Source organism: Phascolarctos cinereus, unplaced genomic scaffold (assembly GCF_003287225.1).
Source record: "Phascolarctos cinereus isolate Bilbo 61053 unplaced genomic scaffold, phaCin_HiC Scaffold_7;HRSCAF=346, whole genome shotgun sequence".
In the NCBI taxonomy this organism is placed as follows: Eukaryota; Metazoa; Chordata; class Mammalia; order Diprotodontia; family Phascolarctidae; genus Phascolarctos; species Phascolarctos cinereus.
In genome coordinates, this window is record NW_027556180.1 from 57,695,538 (window position 1) to 57,708,924 (window position 13,387).

Sequence of the window (13,387 nt, forward strand, 5' to 3'; positions counted from 1 at the left end):
TTACAGGTAAGGAAATTGAGGTGCAATCAGGTTGAGTGACTTGCCCAGAGCCACACAGCTAATACATGTCTAAGGCTAGGATTTGAACCCAGGTCTCCCCAGCTCCAAGCCCAGTGCCATATCCACTACATCACACTGCCTCTCACAAAAATCATAATCATCCTACAGTTAAGAGAGTACTCGCTCAACGGAGGGCATACAAGGCAGAGAGAAGCAGATAGGCTGAGATGAAGGAAAGTCTTACCTTCCTGGACAACATGGCCCCAGCATGTCCTTTCTGGAGACCCCACCTTTCTAGCAGCAGCATTGCTTCTTACAGCAGCATTGCTGGCAGCAGCATTTCTGTTGGCAGCAACCTTTGCCACAGCCACAGCCCTTGCCACAGCCACAAGAGCCACAGGAGCCACAAGCAGTTGCGGGAGCAGCAGATGCCAATGGGGCTGCAACAGCAGCCACAGCAGCCACGGCAGCAGGGGCAGGAACAGCAGCCTACACGGTAGCAGGTACAGGTGGTGCAGCTGCCACAGCCACCACAGCCACCACCACAGCCGCCACCACAGCCACTGCCACAGCCACCACAGCCACCACCTCTACAGCCACAGCAACCCATAGTGTCAGTACTGGGGGTTCAGATGGAGTAAGGAGATAAAGCACACAGAACAAGAGAGTGAAATCTGATGCTCCCCTTCTTCGGGATAGTCCTTATATACTCTAGTAGGTGGGGTTGACCCAGGATGTCACAAGATACTTCCTTGTTGTTGTTTATCTGAGTTTCCATAACAGACTTTCTCCTGTTTTCGTCTTTACTAGGATGCTTTTGGCTCCTTGGATACCATGGCCTCATGGCTCCTTGACCTTCTCAATCCCTATCCCTTCTATTCTTGACTCTATTTCAGCTAGCCCCATCCCTTCCCCAAATATCTATACTTTAGCCATCACCATCATCCAAAACTCCTCCATCACCATCCAAGATCTTGAGTTTTGAGATGCCCTTATCTGAGCACAATGTCCTGTTCCATCTTTCCCATTCTCTTAATGAACCTATTTTTTTTCACATTCAGACTATCTTGATCCTTCCTAGATGAACTGATAATTAATTTATGAAATTATGAAATAGACTAAGCACACCCAGTTCCTTGAGTATTCACTGTGAAAGACTGCTATGACAAGGGAAAGTGAAGCAACGATTCTACTTTAATAAGGAACAGAGGGTGTAGGCACAAAAGACACTGAAATTACAGAGACAAGCAGTAAAAGGAGGTGCAGAGGCAGATGGCATGGGGCTAGAGGATGGGATGGTCAAGGAAGGTAAATAGCATGGGAAGAAGTAGGAGAGTGGCACAGAGAATCACATATGTAACAATGGATTTGATTTGGAAGCACTTGGCAGAGTGGACCCGATGGAGATGGAAGCATATTTAGGGGCAGCAGTTTGAGGTCTCATTTTACAGGGTTTTGGGGAGGAAGAGACTAACCTTTCTCTGTGCCGCCTTGGGGATTAGTTCACTAATATATCCAAATCATCTCAAAGTTTCAGTAAAACTTTAAATTTAACACATCCATGGCATCTCAGAGTTATCAGTACAATTTCTGCTGGTTTTACTGCAAATGCCTAAAACTTATCTGAGATTTACATAACATAGGACCAAAAATCTCTGACAGCAAAACCTAGATGGCTTCCCCTGATTCGGCACATGTTACCAGCATGTGATTTTTGGTGAACATGTGATACAGTTTGTAAGTTATGCTCTTTTGATCATTGGAATGGTTTGTATGTGACTTCTAGGTTGCTCTTTGCAAATCTTATTTCCTGTTATTGCTAATTCATATTTTTGTTGTCGTTAAGTTGTTTCAGCCATGTCTGATTCTTCATGACCCCATTTGGGCTTTTCTTGGCAGAGACAATTTGCCTTTTTTTTCTGCAGCTCATTTTACAGATGAGGAAACTGAGGCAAGTGGGGTTAAGTGACTTGCCCAGGGTAACCCAGCTAAGTAAGTGTCTCAGGCCAGATTTGAATTCAGGAAGATGAGTCTTCCTGATGGCAGGCCTGGCACTATCCACCACACCCCCTACCTGCGCACTTTATATTGGCTACTTTAAATTTACTTACTATACTGACTAGATGACCGGGAGACCAGAACAAGATACAATTTTAACATACTATAGCATCACTCTCATCTTGGCTTTACTTCTCTTTCTAGTCAGTCTCAATGATATACCTTCCTCAATCCTCAAATTCTTTGCATGCCTCTGAGTATCCTATTGCGCCATCCCCATTGATACACAATCCTAGGTTAACTCCCAATATCTGCCTTCTCCAATCCTACTCCTTAGATGTTGAAGAAGTACAAGAAAAATGTCTTGAGAACAGGAATAATTTTGTTTTGGTCTTTTTACCCATAGCACTTTGCAGCACATAATCCTAGAAGTTGGAGGGAGGGGAGCCCACCAGGTTACCTAAGGAGGGACAAATCAGTCCAAGTTAGAAAGCAAGCTGGCCAAATCTCCCATGCTGATCAGTAGTGAGATCAATCCCAGGGGTAGCTCCCACACTTCCAGCCTCAAATAATTGGCTGGGATCATGAACAAACAAAGATGCAAAAAAAGTCAGATGATAGAATCTTTCTTTGCTAACAAAGAAGATCAAAACATACAACCAGAAGACAAAGTCCAAGCAAATTAGGGAGAGCCAGAAAAAGGAGAGACAGACAGATGGAGACAGAGAGAGACTGTGAAGAATGGACAAGAGAAGGGGAAATATCTTGATCTCCAAAAAAGAGAAGAGAATAAAATCTGCCAACAATACACCATTGAATTTGACCTGGTAATGTTGTAGAAAAGATAGAAGGACCTGGTACTAGACAATAGTACGATTAGATGAATTAAAAACTGACCAAATTCAAAGAGCAGCCATTAGTGGTGTGATTTGAACTTGCAGGGAGGCCTCCAGTGGAGTGTTCATGGCTCTATTTAACACTTTTAATAATGACCAAAAATGGTATGGATGACATCCCTAGAAATTTCACAGGAGACAAAAGGATGGGAGAAATAAAACACCACTGGATGACAGAGTCAGGCTTCAAACATATTTTGGCAGGCTATAACAATGGACTGACTCCAATAAAATGGAATTTAATAAGAAGAAATGTATGTTTGCACATTTAGACTCAAAAAATTCAGTTAAACACATTCAAGATGAGGGAGGCACAATACAAAAGTAGTTTGCGAAAGATCTGAAGATTTTGGTGGACCACAAACTCAATATGAATCAACACCGTGGTACAACAGCCAAAAGACTGAGCTAACGTGATCTGAAGCTTCATGGAAAGACATGGCTTCCTGGAATAAGGAGGTGATCATCTCACCTTAGCCTGATCTGCTCAGATCACAGCTCAACACCATAGTCGAGTCTTGGCTCCATCATTTAGGAAGGATGTTTATACTGTGCATACCATTTGATCCAGCAATAGCACTACAAGATCTATATTCCAAAAAGATTTTTTTAAAAAAGGAAAAGGATCTATATGTACAAAAATATGTATAGCAGCTCTTTTTGTAGTGGCAAAGAATTGCAAATTGAGGGGATGTCCATCAATTGGGGAAAGGTTGAACAAGTTGTAGCATATGATTATAATAGAATACTATTAAGGTCTAAGAAATGACAAACAGGATGCTTTCAGAAAAACCTATAGAGTAACAGTAATTGATGCAAAGTGAAGTGAGCAGAACCAGGAGAACATTGTACACAGTAACAGCAATATTGTATGATGATAACGGTGAATGACTTAGCTATTCTCAACAATACAATGAACTACAACAATTCTAAAGGACTTATGATTGAGAGAAATAGTTATTTCCCTCTTATATTAATGACCATTTACCATTGGAGAGATCCCAGATTTTTTCCCTTCTTATTATTTCATTCTCTAACATTCTCTTCAATCTTGTTCAGATCCCACCCAACTAGGAAAACAAATTTAGGTGAATTGGTGGATTCAGGCCCATTGTGTTTAATCAGGTCTGAATGGAAATGGATGTTGACTATATTACCTTAGACTGGGGTGATCTGGGAAGAAATAAGTCTCTTTGTCCAAGACTGAGTGATCAGAGTCATATCCCCAGACACTCATTAGAATAAGCCCACCTCTCATAATATTTATTCTCTCATTACTTGTTAATCAAGCTGGGCTGATTTCCACCCTCAGGAACATCCACTTTTCAAAGGGCATATAAGCCCCGAGGGGCCTTCAGCATTCAAGAGTGCCACTAACCCCTTTTATTAATTATCTGTTAATAATAATAATCAATTACCCAGAAACTATGTCTCTTCAACTTTTTTATGTCACATGATGAAAAATGTTATTGACTTCCAGAGAAAGAAGTGATGGAATCTCAATGCAGGTTGAAGTATACTATTTTTCACTCCATTTTTTTCATGGTTGTTTTTTTGGGTGGGAGGGAGGGCATTTTCTTTCACAACATGACCAATATGGAAATTTAAAAATTAGTTGGTTTTTTTGTTTGTTTGTTTTTAGTTTTTTTAGTTGTTTTTTTTAAAGGAAAGATGTTTACAAGCTAAAAAGCTTACAGAAGAAGATAACCAGAATAGTGAAGGGCCTCTAGTCCATATTATATGAAGGCCATTTGAAGGAACTGGTCTCAAGAAAAGAAGTTCACAGAGGGACAAGATCAATGTCATGTGAAAGAGGGATTGGACTTATACTGCTTGACCCAGAGGGCTTAACTAGAAACAATGGATGAGAGTTTCAAAGAAGCAAATTTAGATTTGATATAACAGAAAATGTCCTAATAATTAGAGCTATGCCAAAGTGGAATGGATAGTGGGTTCCCTCTTATTGAAGGTCTTTAAGCAAACACTGGATGACCATTTGTCAGGTGCCAGTAGTGGGAATTCTTTTTCTGGGATGGATTGGAGTATATGGATACTGAGATCGCTTCCAATCTCTGCAATTTTGTGATTCTGTGATCCTAGCACCTTTCCCTGTCCCTACAAAGCTCAAGTCTCCTACATCCTAATAATAACCAGAACCCTCTCTGTTAGTTCTGCTACCTACTCCCCAGTCTAAATTACCTATCTTCTCTTTTTCATTACTAAGCTTCTATAAAGAGTGTTCTGCACTCACTGTCTCCACTTCTTCTCCACTCACTCGTCCCTTAACCCCCTGAGATCTGACTTCCATCCCTACCACTCATCAGAAACCCCCGTCTTCAAGGTCACCAGGACTCGAAAGGTCAAACACAATGATTTATTCCCAGTCCTCACTATCGACCTTTCTGCAATCTCTGAAGCTGTTGCCCACCCCTGCTTCTCGATGCCCCCTTCTCCACTGGCTTTCATTTCTCGTTTACATTCCCTTCTCTCCACTCACACCGTCCTCACTCTGATAACTCAAGCTATCATCACCTCTTACCTGAACTATTACAATAACCTTCTAATTGGCCTTTCTGATTCAAGCCTCTCTCTACCCCAATCCATCTTCCCTACAGCTACCAAGTTCAAGTCTGATCATATCATCCCTACTTACTGTAATCCAGTGACTCCCTATTACCTTTAGGTATTTTGACAAGCTAGTTCAAAGGGTTGACTCAAACATTTAGAATCAAATATAAACTCCTGTGTTTGACATTTAAATTCTATACACTCTGACCCTTTCCTACTTTTCTAGTCTTCTTACAAATTTCTCTCTTCTGCACCCTCTACAATCTTGCCTTTATGAGGCAGGTAGCATAGATGGTATTCCTTCCCACCTCCCATTTTACAGGCAAAGAACAGGAAGGTAAAAGAAATTAAGTTTCTTACCTATGGCAGTATAGCCAGTAAGGGCAGTGCTGAGATAGAATCATATGCTCTTAGGGATGTAGATGTAGAGTTGGAAGAAACCTCTAAAACCATCTGGTCCAATTCTCTTATTTTATGGATAAGGAAACTTAGACCCAGGGAAATTGTGACCTGCCTAAGGTAATACAAGTAATAAGACAGTATTTGGATCCAAGTTTCTTGACACCCTGTCCAACATTCTTCCTGGTGTGCCAAAAGGTAAAAGTAAAGATCCTCACAATGGTATTCCCTCTCATGAGCATTACCAAATATTCAAGTTCCCTGACTTGATGAAATATTTAAGCTTTTTTAGCTTTCCACTAGAATATGGCTTTGAAATAGTTCAAAATTTAGGAAGCCCTAAAACAAATAACCTAAAGGAGGCAGAGGAGGCTGAAAGGAGGAAGTAAACAAGAAAGTAGAGCTCACCTGGCCATCAAAACTGGGATAAACAACAACAAAGAAATGTCATGGGTCCTGGATCAGCCCTCAGCAGGGTATATAAGGGCTGCCCTGAGAAAAGAGAGCATCAGACTTCACTCACCTCTCGAGTCTTCTCTTTCCTCACCTCATCTGGACCCTCTGTACTAACACTATGGGCTGCTGTGGCTGTAGAGGCGGTGGCTGTGGTGGCTGCGGTGGAGGCTGTGGTGGCTGTGGTGGCTGCGGCAGTTGCTGTGGTGGCTGTGGTGGCTGTAGTTGCTGTGGTGGCTGTGGTGGAGGCTGTGGTGGCTGTGGTGGCTGCGGCAGTTGCTGTGGTGGCTGTGGTGGCTGTAGTTGCTGTGGTGGCTGCGGTGGAGGCTGTGGTGGCTGTGGTGGCTGTGGCAGTGGCTGTGGCTGCACCACCTGTACCTGCCGCCGTGTGGGCTGCTGCTCTGCCTGCTGCCCCTGCTGCTGTGGCTGCTGTGGAGGCTGCTGCAGCCCCACGGTTATCTGCTGCCGTCGCACCTGCTGCTCTGGCTCCTGTGGCTGTGGCTCCTGTGGTTGTGGCAAGGGCTGTGGCTGTGGCAAGAGCTGCTGCCAGCAGAAATGCTGCTGCCAACAGTGCTGCTGTAAGAAGCAATGCTGTTGCTAGATGGGCATACTCTCCACCAGTCAGTAAGATTTCACAGTGGTTTAGGAACAGGGCATTGGCCTGAGACATAAGAAGGCGAGGTCCTAGTCCTCACTCTGCCAGTGACCTCATGCATGTCACTTTCACAGACTCAGAGGCAGAAGGGACATTAAAGAATCAATGTCACTCTACTCCACCTCATTTCCCTTATCTGCCAAAATAAGAGGTTTGAATAATATGGCCTCTGAGGGCATTGGCAGCTCTAAGATTTGATTGCGGTGATTCACTTCTGCTCTTTTCTGGCCTTTATATAATTGATGCATCCATGAGCATATATAATCCTTTGGGCCATTTGAATTTAATGCCCCTTCTCAAAGGCCTGTTGCAGTAGAGATCTGTCCCCCATAGAGACCTGGCTAGCAATACAATCTGTCCAAGACAATGAGAAAAGGACACAGCCCAGCTAGTGGAGAATGATTCATGCCTGAGAGCCAACCAAAATGGAATCATGCTTTTTTACATTTTCTTTCTCTTTAAGTTTCATTCTCTTCGATCTTTCCTCCCTTTAAACTTGTTCTTTCTATATGTGCTATGTATTGTTTTACCTTTCTGTTGCTCTGGAGTCTTCCTAAATCTTTAATAATTTTCTCAATAAAATCCAAAAAAACTACCACAAAAAGTTCATGTTCCTTTTTTGCTTTAAATGTATGGAAAACCCTACCCTAGAAGAAGCATAATTATATCGTTTGAGGACTAGATTTTTCCACAACAGCAGAGATCACATCATGTTGCTGTTAAGGGTTGGGGGGGTTAATAGATGAGAACCACTCAGTTCATAGACAATACAAATTCCCATGCCAAGAATACCACCAATCACCACTGGTACGCAACTCTCACAGAAATTGTCCCTGCAAGCAAACCAATGTTAAGAACCATTTTCCTCCTACTATGTGTTTGTTGAGAATCTCTGAAGAGTTAAGACAGTGTAGCCTTAGCCCTGGAAGTGTAGGTCCCCTTAAAAGATTGAACCAAGACCATCTCAGTATCCATGCCAGACCCCAAATGCACTGTGCTCTCTGTTCTGAGGATGACACAGTTCCGTGATAGGGATAATTACAGGGGCAAGGCAAGGCTTCCATTGACCCACATTCCCTCCTTCAGGTCACAGCTCTGCTTGGAGTGGAGGCCCCCAAGACATCCGAGGAACCCTCTAATTAATTTCAAAAGATATACCCTTAGTGGTGGCTATCACCACATTGTTCATTAGCTCTCTCATTCCCCATGCTGCATCACAGTCATAGGTGGTAGGGATACAGGTACCTGCTCTGCCAAATGGAACACTGAAGACAAGGTCAGCCATGTGAACACTCCAGTCTAGAGCTTCTGGAAGGAAAAGTCCTTACTGAGGTGGCTGCCCTGAGCAATACCTAATGGATGGAGTTTTCTTGCCTGTTGGTTCTTATATACCATCCTTAAGACTGCAGGACCCCACTTTACCTTTGTAGTGCTTCTGAACATATTATTGTGATTTATAGAATATATACATATTTTCTGCCCTTAGAAACAAAGTTGAAAGAAAGTAAAAAAAAAAGCTGTTGACTTATGTTCTATTTTTCTTTTGAAGTAGGTTGTATCATTCAGCTTTGTTAGTATACTAGTAACTCTTTTTGTTGCTACAATATGAAAACAAGATAAAACCTTGGTTTCTTCCACTGTTGTGATTTGTAGAATATATGTGTGCATTACATATTTTATCTTTACAGCCAAAAAAGTCAAAGTCAAAGGTATTATTATCCATATTCTCTTTTGAAATTGCACAGTTCAGCTTTGTGAGTATTGTAGCAGATGTTTTTATTACTACCCAGGGTATAGAAACAAGATGGTTAATGTTTCAAAAGGGAAGGTTAATAATGTTCTATTAAGTGAACATTCATAAGACTGCCAACCTAAGGGTAGCTAGGTGGTGCAGTGGATAAAGCACCAGCCCTGGACTCAAGAGGACCTGACTTCAAACCTGGCCTCAGTCTCAGAAATGATACTCACTAACTGTGTAACTGTGGGCAAGTCACTTAACCCCAATTGTGTCACTAAAAAAAGAAAAAAAAGATTGTCAACTTAGAAAGAGAGACAGACAGAGAGATGCTAAACTCTGGATACCTTCTAAAGAAACTTAAATTCCTATGATCTAGAACAGCCATAGCTGAGCCTCAGTTTCTCCAGGCCTAGAACCCATCTGCCATGTGTTTGAGGCAGCAGCATTATACGCTAATTCCTTCCCCACCTCCTACTTCAGGTCTCCCTTTGATACCTTTATGCTCTATTTTGCAGGGACATTGAGGGACTCACCTAAAGAGCTTAAAGTCAACTTCATCTCTAAACTTTGGGTTCTCTAGAAGGATACAAGTGATGTAGATAGGTGATCCACTCTTTTCCATGTCAATTTAAAATTTGATGTCACAGGGACTGGGGTGATACCTAGACCCCAAGAGTCTTCAGAGATGGGACAATAGCACTTTTTGCAGTGAGGTTTCTCCATTATATAGCCAAATGCACAGCTTTTCCTAAAATAACCCAATAAACAAAATAACCTGAAATTCATTTGTAAGAAAACATTATCGATATTTTTTATCCTTCTGTGGAATTACTTATGCATTAACATTATGCATTAATTTTTAAGTTTTGGTGGTTGAAATAAACCTGACTCAAAAAGGGGAGGGAGGAGAGAAAAGATACACGCCATATATTCTCTTGTAGTGAAAATGATATAGTAAATATTATTTTGGAAATATATGCTCAAATGAAATTATATTTTACATAGATATACAGGATCTTAAGGTTAGAAAGGACCCCAGAATTCATCTGACCTAACCAACCAATTATAGGAATTCCCTTACAATAACTCTGACAAGTGGCTATCCAGTCAACTCTGACACCTTGGACCTCTGGTGATTAGGAAGCTACTATTTGAGAAGTAACATGGCAGGGAGAATAGTGCGCTAGACCTGGATTCAGAAAGATGGGTTCAAATCCTACCAACTGACACTTACTAGCTGTGTGACCCTAGGCCAGTCATTAAACCTCTCTGTTCCTCAGCTTCCTCCTCCATAAATGAGGAGGTTGGATTTGATGGCTTCGGAGTTACCCTCCAGCTCAAAATCTAAGATCCTATGACCCCTCTGCCCCAAACCACTTTGAGATAGTTCTCATCATTAGGCAGCATTTCCTCACACAAAGCTGAAATCTGGCTCTCTAAATTTCACCCAACTCTCCTAAATTCTGCCTTCTGGGGCCAGACAGAATGGATCTTTCTTCTTCCATGGGACAGCACTTCAGATAGTTTTCATATCCCACCTCCACCCCCTAAGTCTTCTCTTGTCCAGGATAAATACCCCCATTTCCTCCCAGTTATCTTCACGTATGCCATCACTCCTCTGAACAAGTCTCCATTCATCAATGACTTTCCTGCATAGACTCATATTTCCTCTCAAGCCACAGGAAGGATAGTGATGGCTTAGACTTAGTTTTGTTGTCCAACTTCTCACTGTTTCACCCTGAAGTAATAACGACCATTTCCATTGACAGGAAGAGAGAAGAGTAAAAAGCTTACATCTCAAATATCCATCTTGCTCCAGGAAAACATTAGTTTTCTAAGTCTTTAAAGAGTAATGACATGAGTCATGAAAAGACCCTTGGACTTACGTTCAGAATACCTAGCTAGCTAATGGGATCCGTGCCACACAAAGGAGGGTGTAGTTTATGATTAGCTAACAGCAGGAGCCAGCCTAGCCTTAAAAGGAGGGGGGGAGGAAAGGAGGGAGAAAATCTCAGGAAGAAAGCAAGCAGCAAAAGTAATAGTACTGTTGGGGCCAATACAAGCCAAAATAGTGGTCACTGCAGGTGAGTAGTTGAATGAAGGCACAAGGGACAGGAATAAAATTAGGATCCATGAGGTCAAGCCAGGTCATCAATTAAGTGGGCAAGCAAATGGAAGTGTGGAGAGGAAAAGTAGAGTCATTCCAGAAAAATGTAAGCTCTCTGAGGGCAGGTACTATTTTTGTTTTTATCCTTGACTAGCATAGTGCTTTGCACATGGTAGGAACCTAATAGATATCTATTAAATTCAATTACAATATTTCTTGTGAAATGTGCCATGTTGCAGACTGAAGTTTTAATTTTTTTTTTCCTGTTCTTGCTTAAGAGAAGGAGGGGGACCACCGTCATACTTTCATTTGTGTAGGTTACCAATATAGGTCAGCACCTGTCCTGAACTGAGTCTTAGAGACTTACTGAAAGCTTAAATGACTTGCCCACTTTTTTTTTTTTAAGGCAGCTAGGTGGTTCGGTAGTTAGAGTACCTGGGCGTGAAGTCAGAAATATCTGAATTCATATCTGATACTTTGCATAGTGCCTGGCACATAGTACGTGCTTAATAAATACTTGTTTAGTAACACAGCTAGTACGTATCAAAGGCAGGACTGAATCCAGATCTTCTTGGTTAAAAGGCTAGATTTCTATCCACTTTGCCACACTGCCTCCCTTGTTTGAATATACGTAAAGCTATATTTGAATCTTTCATAGCTCCGGATAAGGAATCTATAAATAATTTCGATCTGAAAAGACCTTTAACAGAGGCTTAAAATGGGCTTTTAGGAAATGTTTTTTAGGTATATCTAACTAAGAGAAGATTCTTAGTAACTGTAGGGCTTTCTATAAATACAAGCTGTTACTACTATTGTTGCCATCCTTGTAACTTATCCATTTCCGTGGGGCCAAGGGAAATCTAAGACTAGATCCCAGAATCTCAGGTTCCAGAGGTCATGGATTCAGGCCTCTCCACCAGCAGAAATCCCCTCCACAAGAGCTGTGGGAAATGGTCATTTGGGATCTCTCTGAAAACTTCCAGTGACAAGGAACCTGCAAGATGATTGGACAGTTCCAATTTTTAGGAGTTTTCCTCATAGCCACTTGAAATCTGTCTCTGTGGCTTCTACTCGGTATTCACAGTTTTGTCCTCTGGAAACATGTAGAATAAGTCTACTGCTTGTTTTACAGGACAGCTCACCAAATATTTGGAGATAGCTCTCCTATTGTCTTAAATCTTTTCCTCTCCAGGGTCAAATTGCCCGATATATTTTCCTCTCTGGTTCTTTTAACAAGTCCTAGTATGGTATGTTTTCAAATCCGTTCATTCAATTTTAATCAAATCAATAAACATCTATCAGAGGTCTATTATGTGTAAACTCTGTTAGATTCTAGAGATATAAAGAGAAGTCCTCAGAGAGCTTACATTCAATTGGTCCTTCTCCAAGCTCCAATTTATAGACTTCCTGGCTCAAATATATAGCCAAAACTAAACACAATGCTCCAAATGTGGTTTGGCCAGAGTAGAGGACTTCTGGGTTGGAGCCTTCCTCAACCTGGACACTATGCTTATTTTAATGTTATCTAATATGATATCATTTTTTTTTGTCTATATCCCATCTTGAGCCTGTGACCCACTAAAACTCCCAGATCCTTTTCACACAAACTATTGGCATCAAACCTCCAGAGTTCTGAGTTTATACAGTTAATTTTTTCATATATATAACTTTGGCCATGAAGTCATAACTAAGCACTCAGAGACATATTAAATTTCATATTATTTGATTCAGGTTGTAATCCTAGTCAAAGAGGTATCATGACATAGTAGATAGAGAGCAGGCCTCAAAGCTACGACCTGGGTTCAAGTCCCACCTCTGACCCATATTGGCTGCAGAACCCTGAGCAAGCCCCTTAACTTCTCAATGCTCTAAGTCTATAAGTAACAGAAAAGGTACTAACATTATATTAGTTCAGAGAGTTTCCTCCTCTTTTCCTATGCCAATGAAATCACAGGTACAGTCTCTATGCTTTCCATTCTAATTTATTGATATATCTTTTTGAATGGAAATAGAAGGAAAAAAATCTTACATTGAAATGAGCTCAACATAAATATTCCGTGGTAAAAGTAGGGTAGTTGGAAGAGGAGGTTGTGATATTTGAGATCTATTTTTGAAATTAAATCAGCATTTTGAAAACCAAAGTATCTTTGGAACTGAATGACCATTTAGAAGGCTAAGAAATGGAAGTACCCTTGAATCATAGGAAAGTTGCTGTTAGTCTATAACAGAAAGAAGTTAAATGTCTATTGTGATTTTACTGAATCAAACCACTAGAAATCACATTACAGAATCACAAAAATCTCTGTTAGAAGGGACCTCCAAGGTCATCTAACCATACCAGAACACAAATTCCTTCCCTAGCACCCTTTTAAAATCATCTAACCTCTACTGGAAGAACTAAAGTTATGGGAAATCTACTATCTTCCATGGCAGCCCACTCCCTTTTTGGATAGCTCTAATTAGTTAGGAAGGTTTTCCCCCAATAAACCAAGCTGAGAACTGCCTCTCTGTATCTTTTGCCCAATACATCCAGTTCTGCCTGTTAGAACCAAGCAGAACAAGTCTGATCCATC